At 36.4% G+C, this 13,568-nt stretch overlaps 1 long non-coding RNA gene across 4 annotated transcripts; it reads right to left on the bottom strand.

The window, feature by feature from the left end:
• Positions 1 to 230: 230 nt before the first annotated feature.
• Positions 231 to 13,218, bottom strand: LOC120323608. 4 transcript variants are annotated; one of them, XR_005564238.1, is made up of 5 exons: positions 11,747 to 13,218; positions 9,774 to 10,064; positions 8,337 to 8,435; positions 5,752 to 5,828; positions 231 to 3,841 (listed from the first exon to the last, which is right to left on the bottom strand). It is a non-coding gene; the product is annotated as an uncharacterized LOC120323608 (long non-coding RNA). The 4 variants fall into 4 exon arrangements; XR_005564239.1 differs by lacking the exon at positions 9,774 to 10,064 and having other exon boundaries at positions 11,747 to 11,843; positions 12,173 to 13,218; XR_005564237.1 differs by lacking the exon at positions 9,774 to 10,064 and having other exon boundaries at positions 11,747 to 12,299; positions 12,491 to 13,218.
• Between the last annotated feature and the right edge of the window lie 350 nt (positions 13,219 to 13,568).

Raw genomic sequence — 13,568 nt, 5'->3', positions numbered from 1 at the left:
TATTTTATTAGCACACACCAAATATAACATCAAGTGGTCAGAGAACCAAATATCACAGCTATTCCAAGGGTATAGCTTTTTTGTGGCCTCTGATCTGAAAACAAGAATAGAGAATACCTGCTTCAGCAGAACAAGTGAAGCATTCTCCACTCACAGTCAAAGATATTTTGGAGCCTAAACATTAGCTACACTTATTGCTCATTTGGACAAACAATCAAAGCGTGCAGAAATCAAAACAGTGGGTTGTTTATTACGTGCCATCTGCCACCAACATGACATAAACTTGGACAGCATGATCATTACTGTTTGTGCAACAATTGCATGGAAGTGTTTACTGGTAGCTAGCTTTTATTGAGAAAGTGAGTTTATTTTGCAATTGTTCAATGAAGATTCCAACTTACATAACCTCTTGGACAAATGTTGTGTTAATTCAGTGCCTGAAGTCCTATTCACCTGGAAAATCTAATATATGACAAGAACAAAAAACCCATACAACAGCATGACCATTACGCCTCTGCAAAGCAAAAAAAAATGCCTGCTGTAAAAAACACCACACTGATTTAAGCACTGCTGTCAACATTTTCTTCTTTTACACCCCAAGGATAAATAGACTCTTACAGGGAAGCGAATCTGGGTCTTACGGACAGGCAAAGCTCCTACTACTGATTATTCACAGTTGGGTCCCCAGAAACTCTTACCACATTTCATATTTTTCAATTTGAAAGAATCTACTACTTTTCTTGAAACCTCCTTCGTCCCAGAAATATAACACATTAAAAAAAATAGAACATCAGCACAAAAAAACCCAACCACAAAAAAACCCCCAAACAAACAAATAAAAAATAAAACCAAACCAACCAACCAACCAAACAAAAACCAAACAACCCTGTGGAACCAATGTTTACCTTTTACTTTCCCTTTAGTGTTCAAAAAATTAATATATGACTATCCACCTGAAAAATCATTATCCAACAGCATTGTTTACAACCACAAAATAATACTATTCAGTGATGAGAAACTAAGTTGGAAGCCTCTGTAAGTAGCCATCTCTTTCACAGACTTCTTTCTCTTAATTGCAAATGTATTTTTGCTTTTGAGCTAAGCAAATGTCACAAAGAAACCAAGTCTGACTGTTACTTTATTGTTACAATAGTTAACCATTCATTTCTTTTAGGGGCTTTTTCCAACTACTTGAACAGTAAAATGAAAACTAGTGCCTTAAAAGTTAATGTTTTATTGAGGTGAGTAAAAAAGAAGAAAGGAGTAGTGAAGTAATAACACTGGATCAGGAGAGACCTGAAAATTCAGAGACCCTGTTCAGAGACCTACTGATGTCAACACAATATCTAGACTATAATGGTGAATTATCTCCATTCCCTTTCCTTTAAAATTAATACCCATGTTTATGATACACAAGAGTGACAAACAATGAAAAGCTACCCAAACAGCAATGAGGACAGCAAATCACATATTTACAATAATAACTGTTTCTCAAGGCTAAAGAATTTGAACAGAACTTGAAAAAACATCATTAATGTTTCTGATTTTCACCAAATAACCCCAACCAATTAAAGATTTATTACATTTCATATCAGTATACAGCACTTCCATACCTAATATCTTCTATAACTTCTCTTCACTACCTGTGACCATACTTTAAAATATTCAAGAACTTTCCATTATTTAAACATTCAAAACCAAGTTGAAATCATGACTGTGCACCAAGACAGTTAGATTTATGGATATATTTTGATTTCTTTTCTGGAGAGGTGCTTTACCTGCCTGTGAATTCCTAAATGCTGACTCTACTCTTTAGTCTGTCCATCCAGGACACAGTCTTTATTCCAGCTTCTGTCTCTAAAAGAATGTGAAATTACTTGCAGAGACTTCTTGTTGGTATGCATCTGCATATATCAGGTATGGTATCAAAACACTTTAAAACATAATAGAGCATAGAACCTTCAGATTAGACGGCATTCTCTTTCAACCAGATTGAAATGCAGACAAAACAAGAGATGGCTCCTTAGTGAAAATGTTGATGCAAATACCTCAGATATAGATGCAAATGATAAAGTACAAAGAAAGTATTTCCTGGGAACACTACAAATTTAAAGTGCCAAATACTGGATTGATTTGAGGGGACACAGCAAAAAGTGTACAGATGGATACACTACTCACATGTGACAATTTTGTCAGGAGAGAATTTTCAAACGTTGATTGTTTAGCCTTATCTGAAAACAACAAGAAGCCCTGTAGAAATTTTTGAGACTTTTTCCTACAGTTTTCTCTGATCTTTCTTTACCAACAATAAAGCTGATCTTCCTTCCAGTCCCTACCCCTTCACTAGGGAGGATCATGTGCTTGCTGAAGCTGGTACCCACGAAAGGGTAATGTTTGAACTCTTCCTGCTGTTCCCGTCACTGCTCTCTTTTCATTGATTTTCATGGATTTTGAAAGAATTTAGTTATCATTGAGAAGTCTAACTTTTGGGTTCAAATTTGCTTGAAACGGACCAATTTTTTGGTGGGAATGAAGGGAACTGACAAACAGCTGTCTTCCTTTTACCTTCTAGGTCTTTTAACAGTCAGATATGTACATAATGAAGTGCTGAAAAAGTATGGCTATTAACTTTTTTGCTCATCTATTCTTGGCTTTCTAGTTTGTTAGAGTGCTCAAAGTACCTAGCCTGGCACCCACTCTAAGATACAACCTCTGCTACCATTACTTGAAGGGGTAAAATTATTTATTTAGTTAGCCAGCCCTGACTTTTAATTCAGAATCAGGCATTATATTTCAAAATTTCATTTATGAGCAGCAGCATGACCATAACTGCATACCTAAGAAACATGTTCCAACTGCATTACATGGACACTAAAAAAAAAAAGGTGTTCAGTTCATGTTTTCAGGTTTCAAAATATGCACATAGTACTACATGTTCAGGTGTTTTTAAAATATTTGATATATTCATTCTGTTTTAAGTCCAGCTGCCAACTAAACCCCATACACAGAACCCTACACTATGCCCTGTGAAAAAAACTAATGCTACCCCAGTCAAAATTCCAATAATATATTTTGGAGAAGGAAGTCTCAAGAATAGCGCTATCTGAGGAACAGTTAAGCAACATAGATCACATATTTAAGCTGCAAAGGAAGCAAGGTAACACCAACAAAAATTATCAAAAGAAAGAAGATGACCAAAGTGTCTCAATATAATCTCTAAACTGGCAAAGATGAGAAAAAGAAGTATCCCATTTTCAAGCACATATGTATTGGATTTATACAGCAATATTTCAGTAACAGGTGAGATACAGGCGTGGCTTAGAAGCTGCCAGAAGCTTCCCCCAAGTCCAATATAGCTAATGCCAGGCAGGTCCAAGACAGCCCCACCGCTGGACAAGGATAAGCCCATCAGTGACTGTGGTAGCACCTCTAGGAGAACAGATTTAAGAAGAGGAAGAATTTTTGTGCAGAAACAATTGCAGCCAAAGAAGAGAAGAGTGAGGAAGCAACAGCTCTGCAGACACCAAGTGAATCATAGAACCATTAAGGTTGGAAAATACCTCCATCATCAACCTCATACCCCCATGCCTACTCAAACATATCACAAAGTGCCACAGAGGGAGAGAAGGTACTCCAGATGTTGGAGCAGAGATTCCCCTGCAGCCTGTGGTACAGACCATGGTGAGGCAGCTGTGCCCCTGCAGTCCATGGAGGTCCATGGGAGAGTGGAGATCCACCTGCAGCACGGGGATGACCCCACTTCAGAACAGGTGGATGCTTGAAAGCAGGCTGTGAACCTGTGGGAAGGTGTGCTGGAGCAGACTTCTGAAGGACTTGTGACCTGTGGAAAGACGAGCACAAGCTGGAGTAGGTTTGCTGGCAGGACTTATCACCCCGTGAGAAACCCACAATGGAGCAGCCTGTTCCTGAAGAACTGCACCTCCTGGAAGGCACTCGTGATGAAATAGGGGAAGAGTGTAAGGAGCACTCCCCCTGAGGAGAAAGGAGTAGCAGAGACAACATGCAATTAACTGTTAGAGCCCCTGTCCCCTGTTCCCCTGCACTGCTGCGGGGGAGGAGGTAGAGAAAACGTGAATGAAGCTTAGCCTGGGAAAAAAGGGGAGGGTGGGGGGGAGGTATTTTAAGTTTTGGGTTTATTTCTCATTCTTCTGCTCTGAGTTGATTGGCAATAAATCAATTTCCTCAGGTCCAGTCTCCTTGCCCATGATGGCAATTGGTCAGTGACCTCTCCCTGTCCTTATCTCAACCCACAAACCCTTTGTTATATTTACTATCCCCTGTTAAGCTGAGGACGGAAGTGATAGAGCAGCTTTGGTGGGCACTTGTCATCCAGCCAAGATCAACCCATCATAAAATACAATTAGGCATATTTAATACTATCTAAGTAGTTGTCCTAATCTTGTACATTTCCATAGCAAGTAGACTGATTTGGTATCCATTCTGTAGATTCAAATGCATATTCACAACCAAAAAAACCTGGGAAGGCTAAGATATTCTATGGAGGGGATCCAAGCAAAATTATGATAAAACTGAATGATATTGACACATTAACTCCAGGCAATGCCAAATATCCTCAGCAGAATGATTTTTCTTCCAAGATCTAACTGTGTTATGTTTTCTTACTCTTCATAAGGCTTTCAGTTTTATGAACAATAAATGTTATCCATACAACAAAACAGATGCATTTAAGGGCAAGTTTGGGTTTTTTTGAAAGCTAAAGAAAACCTTTAAAAACTAGCCTAACCAAAGAAAAGTAAGCTAAAGAAAAACAAACATTTCTTGCCTACAACAGTTCAGATGCTGTGTTTGGGTCCAACCAAGTTTTTTGGTCAGAGATAATCTCTTACATTAAGAACATTAAAAATAACCAATACTCAATATATGTTCACATATGTCAATATGAGTTCCTTAATTTTATAGATTGTAGACCCTTGTCAGCTCTCAAAAAATGCTCATCCTTTTTTCTAACATTAAAATATTAGAGATGTAAGATGTTTCCTCGAATAAACTGAAGCCAGCCTTGAAGAGCAGCTGTATATATATTCATACATGATCCTGATGACCACTGGTGGTTTGGTATTAACAACGTCTACAAGAAAAGAAAATCAAGTCTAAGAAGATAGTAATCATACTCACATTATGTACAAACCATGGTTTGAAGCTCAATCAAAAACATGTTCACATTTGTATTTGATAATCACAAGACTGTAGGTCAAATCTGAAGCACTATTTTCAGATTTCAAAAGCTTCTGTTTGATTACTTTCACCTTGAGGGGAAACGGTATAAGAATATTTGGGGGTTTTCTGGTAATTTGGGCAACTGAATTAGTAATAAAGAAATAAACACCTCATATATAGAACTAATAACAACAAATACAAGGAATGTAATTAGGCCTCAGGTTCAGTATTTCCTCACAAAAATTTCAGCTTTCCTAAAATAAAGTGGGGTTTTTTTTCTGAAATAGCAGGATGAAAATAACATTTCAGTCCACAAATACGACTATTGTATATTAAGCTCACTTAATTAAAAAATCAAAACTATCAAACAAGACCACCAAACCTAAGTCAGAGTCAAATTTTCTTTAGAATTATTTGTAGTTCAGAATAACAAAGACATTCGCAAAATATTTCAGTCAGACCTTCCAGATCTCACTACTCTAAATTGTTCCAACTTAACCACATTTAAAACACAATAAAACTCAGCAAGTATAATCTAAATCATACACTTACCAGTCTTCTTCCCACAAGCCTTGAAGTCTGAAAGTTACTATGGAAACAAATTCTACATTTCCACAAATTGGAAGCACCTGTTAAAAACAAAACAAAACAAAATAAAACTAAAAAAATATTATCTCATTGCTAACTATGCCTTATTCAAGGTATAAAGAAGGCAATGACTAACCAGCTTTTAAACAGTCACAAATAATGAGAGTGACACTCTCGTTAATTAATTAATAAATTAATGAGGGATCCAAAGTAGTATGGCTTTCATAAAACCACCTTAAAAAAATAAAGAAAGGAAGAAATAAACTACAGTGTTTCTTTCAAAGAAGCATACTTTACAGTGCATTTCCAACATGGCATTTTAACTGCTAATGTGTGATAAGAGTGCCACTAAAGCCCAAATTATCCTGTGACCTAAGTGGAGGCAGAACTGTTGGCTGAAGCTTTAGATTCGAGCAGTGTATAATCAAAGTGTAGCCTATATCACAGAATTACAGAGAGTTTTAATCTCTCACAGCTTTGGTTTCCTATCTATAAAATGGGTATGGCATAGCATGCAGTAGCAGATAACAGTTGGGAAAGATACTGCTTAATGTTTATCTGCATGTCGTACAACATCATACAATTGCCATATTGTCCTCTGCTTATATTCCATGATGTTGATCTGTGACCTTGGGCAATACAAAGCAGCTTTAACTCCCAAGGTCATCTCTTATGTCCATACAGGTGAACAAATACATCTCCTGATATCTATTTAATAGCAAGATCTAATACATTGCAGATTATACATGACCTAAAAATATATGAAAAATCAAAACACAAGAGCTGGAAGACAAGAACATGAACAACGGGGGTTCAGCTATCCCTGCTTGACCTAAGTCCATGGAATTTCTACAACTGGATAAATTAATACTGGAATGCTTGTTACTGCAGAAGTCTTTTCTTATCCGAATTACAAAAAATAATCAGAAATGGTTCTGATATAGGAGTTTGCTTGCAAAGTCTCCTGCTTTTGGTGATATTATTCTCAAAATGTCTAACACTGTTCAGTTCGACATCTTATTTCATAGAACCATAGAAAGGCCAGGGTTAGAGGGGACCTAAAAGATCATCTGGTTCGAACCCTCCTGCCACAGGCAGGGACACCTCCCACTAGACCCGGTTGCTCAAAGACTGGTCTACTGGAATTTATCCTCTAAATTCCCATAATTCATTTTAACCTTGTTTAGTCACTGTATTGATCTTACACACTGTGTCTTCTGAGAACGCCAACAATGTGACAGTCTTGATAATGGCTTATATCATGCAAATCCGTGTCAATTACAAACCAGTTTCAAAGCACTAATGACACTAAAGTACATCAGATAGTAACTGCTCTTAACCTAAGTGAAATTTAAAAATGCAAAGTTTTTTTCAGCTTTATTTTAATAGTTCTTTCCAAGAGATCTTTAAAATACGGCAAGCTATTTATCAGGAGCTTTGAATGTGTGTGACAAAGAGTCATATAAACTGAAAAAGTTTAAAAGTAGGAGCTGACAAGAAGTCAACAGATCTTCAGGATGCATTACATTGCTACCCTGCCCGCACTAGAAAAAAAAAAGGAAAAAGGAAAAAGGAAAAAGCCATCTCATATCTGCTCCACAGTTTTTTCTGACTATTCTTTCCTTCTCATAGCTTAGGATCCTCCCATAAAACAAGTGTTTTGTCCAGCCTCAATTCTAAAATAATAAAGCTACAAAGGACAGCAAATATCCAAAGAATCTGTAAATTTCTTCACTGAAAATAAAATGCATAAATATTACAGGGACTGAATTTGTGTACATTAATTGTGTATTAGAGGCAGACAGTTTTCCAGTCCTCCTCAAAAATAAGTATGGCTACAGTGGGAGGTCTTAAATCCTCAGTGTTATTCTTCCACACTATTTCAGTGCAAACAGTGAAACAATTTTGAGAATTTCAAACCTGTTTATGTGGCAGGCAGTAAAATCAAACCTATTGTTAAATACAGTTTTATTTTTCCTTTGTTCCAAAAAACTTTCCCCAGAGAAAAACCAAGAAAGTTTATGCTACTTTTACTATAAAAATGCAAGTTTACAAAAATGCTATATGCTATTTTTGGCTTTATAAATACCAAATATAATCACCAAATTTCCTAGGACTGTCAGCACAGTATAAAAATTCGCTTTTCTTATTTAGAGGTATAGTTCAATATTTTCAGATGAAAAAAATTAGGCCTTCATGTGGTTTTAAGACACTCTTAGTTTCAGATTAGCTACTGTCTCTGGTCATTCAAGAAAAGCCTGTGAGAGAGCTTTTAAGTAAAAGCCTTTATCATAATGAAAGAAAAAATAATAGATACTAAAGGAAAGAGGGGAGAGAGAGCAACAGAAATTGTGTGTTTCTCAAGAAATACAGCACAGAGGACACTGATTAAGTAATATCATCTAAACCAAAATATTCTCTGTCAGCCAAAATGTTAAAGAGAAAAATAACTTTATTTCTTTCTCTGCTGACGGAGTACACAGTAATCCTATTGTTAAAAAATTCAGGCTCTGATTCAATCTTCTTGGTTTTTTAAATCCTCAAAGCACCTCTGTATTGTTGTTTTCAAGTCCATTCTTCTTATATGGTTTGATCACCTGTTCTCCCACTCAGGCTGGCGACTCCACATGTATTGTTTCCTAAATTCTCTGTAAAGCAGAAAAAGAAATAAGACAATCTTCCAGGATATTTGCTTTTATAAAGTGACTACCATACAGTTTGCAACGGGGTGCACACATACTTGACCCAACGTTAAAAGAGATATACTTTAGCAATTCATTTCAAGTCATTCATATTGTGTCCCATTATCTGCATTGACAATTGATGTATTGTCTAGCAATCAATATACACAGAAGTTTACAATGCTCTTTTTGTGATTTTAGAATAACCATCTACTGTCAACATAGCTTTTGATTGTCTAGCAAACAAATCTTTTACATTTTTGGACTACATTTGTGATGTTACCTCAAACTGATCTTCATATGTAATATCATCATCAACCCGCAACTTTATGGTGTTTCTTGAGAGTTTGCTTCAACTTTGCTTCAAACTCATTTACTTTTCTGATAGAAATAATGTCTTCACTAAGATTAACACATGTTAATTTTACCTCAAATTTTATCCAGAAACACTTCACAGTGATGTCAAATAACCCATTTTTTAAGCACACTATAACCATTAGTTCACTGATGGCACTTCAACACTTTCTAAAAATAATCCTTCTTTCCTATATAGGAAATAGAATAATACCTTATTGCCTAAATAATGCACATTTTATCTTTAACCAGAAGTTGAAAAATAGTTCAGTTTCTCATTAATATAGTAATGTGGACTAAAAACATTATATTATTTGACCTGTGTTCTCCTCATGTCTTCACACAGACTCTTGCAGACAAATCATGTTCATAAAGTGTAGATTCTTCCTTACAGAATTCATTAATACTTTCCTTATGCATAGCCCTGGAAATATGTAGTACACTAACTTAGACAATGTTGTATTGCCTTGTTTATTCAGCTCAAGGTTTGTTTCCTTATGTTCTCTAACATGGAAAATTTCTATGTGTTTGTAAGTTTTAACCAAAGTGCTCTAACAACATGCATATGTACAATATTGCATGTCTGTCATAACACTCTCACCTGTTAAGAAGGAAAAAACATTCTGAGGAATCAATGGTTTTCATGTTTTGTGACACTTTCCCTCTCTCAAAAGTTTGGATATATTTGGGATATATTTTTTTCAGTCTCATGTACAGTCTGAAAACTTTTCACTCAAGTGAATCGCTGTAGGTTTCCATCTTCTGAAAACTGCCTTTTTATTTAGGCTGATTTTAAGCTAACGAACTTCAAGCCATATCCCTGTTTTTCACTAGACTTAAGTAACTTTAACCAATGCATGGGAAATACTATAGACTGTAACATTTTTCAATCTCACAGACACCAGACAACAACTAAATAGGATATTAGCATCAAGCAACAGTTTCACAGACCTTGAGAGGCTGAACCATCACATCCCTGAGAACAGCTGACAGCTTGCCCTCATTTAAAGAAGGATTAGCAATGCCTTCCAACAATAGGTCCAAGTCTATTCCGTTTCATTTCCACAGTTATATAAAGGGCACAGATCCCATATTCAGCTGTCTGTGCAGATCCTCTTAGAACATCTGAGATTGCCAATCAGGGCACAAGACAAAGCTCAATCAGGGTAGGTTCCTCAGTGTTGTACTCCTGTCTTCATATCATTAATTGCTGAAACCATTTCATAAATATTCAAACTGTATCTACAGAGAAAATTGAAACAGTGTCTCTTTTTTGCATCTACTTTCTGCTATCAGAATACATGCTTTAAAATTATATCCTTGCAGAAAGGTTTCCACATTTTAATATTTTCTTCCTCAGAAAAGCATCCACCAAACTTTGAATTCACACACAGACACACTTTAATGACTAAAAATATAACACAATTTGAGAAGAAATTGAACTAAAAACTTCTGTACAGGAAAATAAGACCATAAAGTCCTCAAATATAAATACAACCCTACAGCTATGACTGAACTGACTTTTTTTGTTGCTATCCACTGAAATGTTTAACCAGTGCCAGATTATTACATTTGCCTTTTTATTAATCTTATCTACACTGTTGTGTTCCCAGGCTACTACAAACATTGCATAAAGTCTTGTCTATATGGTAAATAAGTTCTATCTGGTTACCTAGGCACAACATAAACTATTTTCTATGAACCAAATACAAAATTAAACATCTAAAAAAACCTTAGGGGAAAAGACAACTGAGGTTTGCTGCCAGAATATATTCTTTGGATTTAACATTCATATTCTCCTGTCAAATTTTGAAGTAATTATAGTGAACAAAATTTAAATCTTATGCTAATTGTCAGTGACCTTTGAACCTTAGAATCAGGGCTACCATACGCATGGCAAATGTAATTATGGAATCTGATTTCCTATATGTTGTAAGCAATGAAACTGCTTTAATTGACACTGATATATATTTGTAATAACTTCTGTGTAAATTAAAAATCAATGCCAATATTAGCTCCCTGGATTCTATTTTTATCAGACTGCTTATTTCTTCAGAATTGGAGATATTCAGGAGCACATATTTTGCAGAATGTACAATACATATTTTAAATCCCAGTGTATTTTGCATGCATGCCATTTATGTTTAAATCTCACGTATCTCGCACTTATGTACACACACATAAAGACAAATCCCATCAGATCTAGGCTGCCTTCAGGAGGTTTTGCTTCCAGCTGATTTTTGATAGATTGTCAAGCATGCCTCACCATGACTAAGTGGGATATCGCTGTATTATCTGGTATCAATGCTGCAGTGCATTGTAGATATCCAAAAGAGGGATACAAAAGAAGATGGAAGTAGAATTATTCACTTTACTTTTTTTCCTTCCAATTTTTATAGCATATTCTACATTTTTAAACCTTTCAGCGCTTTTGTGCATTCAAAGACATACTTGGCAAACATTGCTAATTTGTCTTCTATTTTTTCATTTTTCTTTGTCCCCATACTATTTATTTAAATGTCAGAAAGCAAACTATAAATACAAATATCTAAAATACATTTAAAATTTCATACCAATGAATGTGTTTTTGCTCAGCATCAATAAAAATATTTTGTCATCTAGGTACAGGCATTTGTTATGAATTCAGGTAAATTTCAGACTAGACTTCAAAACAGTCAATAGATGCTGTGCGGAGTGGAAGGAAGGTGATCTTTGTGGTTCGAGCCCTCAAAGCCAGCATTCTGGATTGCATAAAATATTTTTCTATCGTCATAAAGAACAGAATAAGTTATAATTTTTCCCAGAATGTAAAAAGCTGGCAGTGTATTTTGAAATTACCTTTTATGTTTAATGGTGTTAAACATATAAGCTATGGATTAAATAAAGATGAATTGAGTGACAATACAGAGAATAAGAACACTCACAGCTCAAAGGTCTTGCTCTCACACACAGCACAGGGCCACATCTGATCTCACAGTGGTTGATCCTGCTGTGACTGCACAGACTTCATTAAGCTTCATCCTTTATATAAACACAAATGAATACATAAATAGAAAGCAAAGACTTGCACAGATTTTACAGTGGGAAGGGGGGAGGGTGAGAGGTGCAGAATCTGAATTGGGAAGCATCCAGCTACAGCTCCAGTTCTGTTTTCAAAGGTTGTTTGTTCACATTGTATTCCTTAGAAAGGAAGCTAATTTACATCAAAGCAGCAAAAACAGTGCAATATTATAAAATGTCAGGGAAATTTTGCCTTTCAAAGAAATAACATTTCTCACCTGTAACTGAAACTCAATGTGATATAAATTAGGTCTTTTAATTAGAAGCATTAAACCAGACCAGCTCCTTACTATAATTTCAAGTAGAGAACTCTCTTCTTTCCTGGATTCTTTCCTAGCAATACTAGTCAGACATCATGGTGTACCTAAGATTCATATTCCAGAGAAAGAGCCACCACCATTCCTCTCACTCCAGGCTCTTTGGAAAGAACAGAAAATAGAAAAAAAATCAGACAACTTCAAAACATAACTGATTTCTGTTAGCTTGCAGAAAGAAGCACATTTTTGTAACCAGTGAACTAATCCCTTTTAAAAAATAAAAGAATGAAAAGAAAAACTTTATAAGCTAGATTTTGTAAATACCACAAAGTCCCAGCGTACCCAACATACCTGTAGTTATATTTTATTCAGCAAACAAACCTTCGACTTGTAATTTGCTTCTGATGTAGCCTAAAAGCACTTTATAGTATTAAAGCTTATTGATGCCTGTAAGACCCTCTTACCTACAGCTATTTCAAATGTAGTGAAATAATGCAACACTAATCTCTAAGACTTTTATTCCATAATAGATGTTTTTCTCACTAAATCAATTCAAAGGCTAATTGGGGTGGAAGGTGACTATCTCTAGTGGTTATAAATACATTTGCATTGCAATCAATCTTTTACCCGGCTGATGTTTAGCGAGGCTGAACCAGAGCCCAGCCCGGCCCCGGCAGTGCCGCCCGGTCCAACACATAGTCAATGCTGCCATCCAGTGGCACATCCAGTGGCACATCCAGCGCTGGCTCCGCTCGCCAGACCCCGACTCCCACACCCTCGCCCTCACTTCCCGGTGGACACGTAGGCAAGAGGAGGGAGGGATAGGGGAACGAGATGACAGGAATGCAGGACTCCTTTGCTCAACTCCACCTTTGTCCTGCGGATTCGACCGTCAGAGCAGCTCTTCCACCGTGCAGATACTGCCGCCCGAGCTGCCTCGGGTCTGCTGGGCACCAGAAGCTCGACCCACCTGCTGCAGCCAGAGGTGTAACAAAAAGCAGCAGACAATTTAAACCAGGCAAGCCTCACCTCATTGAAAAGAAAGACCAGAAAAAGTTACTGATTTCTTCACTGTGTCTTGGACCACCGCCCACGTCCATCATACATTATAAGTCACTCAAAACATCTATTGAGTATGTTTCATCCTCCTGCCCAGTGAGAAGTCTCCTGTCACTTCCTGAAATAAGCTTACTTGCACACACCACCGACGGGAAAAAAAAATAATAAAAAAAAAGGTAAGGACTTTGTAGTTTTATTGGGCACATAATTCAAGTTACTATATATACTGCACAAATCTCAGGTGTCGGAGAGATACAAACACACTCAATACTCAGCATGTAACCACCTCAAAAAATTTGCAAGCAAGGCTGTTCACAATATTTCTGTGAGCTAGGTAGTACAGAATATCCAAAATACAGAAGTCCGGTTT

The sequence above is a fragment of the Pipra filicauda genome, unplaced genomic scaffold, assembly GCF_003945595.2.
Source record: "Pipra filicauda isolate LSUMZ 115617 unplaced genomic scaffold, ASM394559v2 scaffold29_size4552773_pilon, whole genome shotgun sequence".
Taxonomy (NCBI): domain Eukaryota; kingdom Metazoa; phylum Chordata; class Aves; order Passeriformes; family Pipridae; genus Pipra; species Pipra filicauda.
Note: the sequence above shows the minus strand (reverse complement) of the source record. Positions and strands in the feature narration are given on the sequence as shown.